The sequence below is a fragment of the Octopus bimaculoides genome, chromosome 10, assembly GCF_001194135.2.
Source record: "Octopus bimaculoides isolate UCB-OBI-ISO-001 chromosome 10, ASM119413v2, whole genome shotgun sequence".
Classification (NCBI taxonomy): domain Eukaryota; kingdom Metazoa; phylum Mollusca; class Cephalopoda; order Octopoda; family Octopodidae; genus Octopus; species Octopus bimaculoides.
In genome coordinates this window covers 28676961-28679427 of record NC_068990.1, presented here as the reverse complement: position 1 = coordinate 28679427, position 2467 = coordinate 28676961, and positions in this window count along the sequence as shown.

The window sequence follows — 2467 nt, the reverse complement described above, 5'->3', positions numbered from 1 at the left end:
TATCTATCTATCTATCTATCTATCTATCTATCTATCTATCTATCTATCTATCTATCTATCTATCTATCTATCTATCTATGTATCTATCTATCTACACACACACACGCACACAAACACACACACGCGCGCACACACACACACACACACACACACACACACACACATACATCTGTTTGTATTTATGTAACTGATTTCATGTTCTCAGTCAGCTTCAGAGAACAGAACTTTTAATAACACTGACAAAAACCAAAGCCATTGGCATGGTTCATATTTCAAGTGAAATCATCTAAACTGGGACCCAAATCAGTTCACTGAACATAACTGTTGACAAAACCCTCGTAATTTGTTTTACTCACAACAGTCAGGTCACCAACGCAGTTGCTGCTCTGATACTCAAGAACCTACATTACCGACAAGAACATCTATTGGTTTCATTATCGATCTATCTATGACAGTATATATAACAAGTAACAATTAAACGAAATGAGGGTTTTTTTATTAGTTTTATTCCCTAGATGTTTAAAATAATAATGATAATAATAATAATAATAATAATAATAATAATAATAATAATAATAATAATACATGACAAAAATACCAGGAATAACAAATATATATAACACAGAAAATAGCACTACTAGGCACTGCACACATCCTGCGTAAAACACTTTCAATACAGTGAAAATAAAAGCACCACAACATACCACAGCACATACTCAAGGCACACAGCGCTGTGCTCGGTAGTGCAGTTAAAGCACGTGATAAAAATAAGACTAATAATAATAATAATAATAATAATAATAATAATAATAATAATAATAATAATAATAATAATAATGATAATAATAATAATAATAATGATAATAATAATAATAATAATAATAATAATAATAATAATAATAATAATAATAATAATAATAATAATAATAATGATAATGGTAATATAGAAGACCGGGGACGTTTCACAGAAGAACACCGGAGACGTTTAAAATATGAGAACGATAGAACACTGCTCCAAATTCTATCCAAAAATCATCGGGAATAAAGACAACAAATGGAGATTAAAATAACTAACCACAGACAGTTCAAATCCAATACAAAACAATCCTACCAAGAATTTGGCAAAACTAAAACAGAGATCAATGCAGCACCAACAGCAGAAGAAGTGAAAGAATTTTGGAAAAAAGTATGGTCGGCGAAGGAGCAACCTCAGAAAGGATCTGTTAAAACAACCAACACATAACCTGAACAACTCTGGACACTTATACAGGCAGAAGAGGTCACCGAGGACCTGCAAAAACTAAGCACCTGGAAGGCACCTGGGTACGACAAGATCGCCAATTTCTGGCTGAAATATCTAAAAGGAATCCATAAGACGCTGGCCGAGAAATTCAATGGGATGCTAGCGGTGCCAGATACAACTCCTCAATGACTCGTAAAAGGGAAAATAATCCTATTCCTAAATCCATTGGAACGAAAAACGCGCGAGAAGGATAACATACAAAAACATGGTATTGTCATACCCGAGGAACGGTCTCAAAAAATGAGAACGCATCCATACTCTGGGATCTGACAATGCATGCAGATAGAGAAATCAAGGCTAATATACCAGATATAGTCGTCAGAGATCATCAAGAATAAAAAATGCTTTCTAATTGATGTACCAATCCCAGCAGATGTCAATGTATTTCTAACCGAGTCAGAGAAACTCTCAAAATACAAAGATGTGGAGCCTAAAAATAGCAATAATCCATATAATAATGCATGCATTAGGTACGATTGCAAAACCTACGTACAAATACATAACCAACACATCAGGACATACGAATATATATTTATATATTACATAAGGAAAATAGCAATACTAGACACGACACACGTCCTACGTAAAGCATTTTCAATACAATGAAAATAACAGCACATACCCAAGGCACGCAGAACTGCGTTCTGTAGTGCAATGAAGGCACGTGATAATAATGAGACTACAGAATAATGATGATGATGAGATCATAATAATAATAATAATAATGAATGCTCTGATGAAGTACTAGGCAGTTTCTCTCATGGCGTCTGATCTTAACTGACTGGAAATGTTATCATTACTGCGCCCGACCTGTAAGGTCATGCGCTGTTAATCTTGATATGAGATCACTATGTCGAGCATATGTGATTGTGATGCATGTGCCTGGTGTATCCTTGTCAGACGGGTAGTCATGATGAGTATATTGAGCTTCGTATATTTATACCTCAATGTCACTTTGATGGCATGCGTTGCTCTCTCACTCAGTAAGAATAATAATGTTGAACTAATGGTCAATTAATGGAATATCCCTGCTAAAATCTGTGTCTGCTGCGATCTTAGAAATCAGATTTTGTTTGCCTTTAATCTTCGCTGATCGATAAAATTACACACACACACACACACACACACACACACACACACACAGAGATAGAGAGAGAGAGAGAT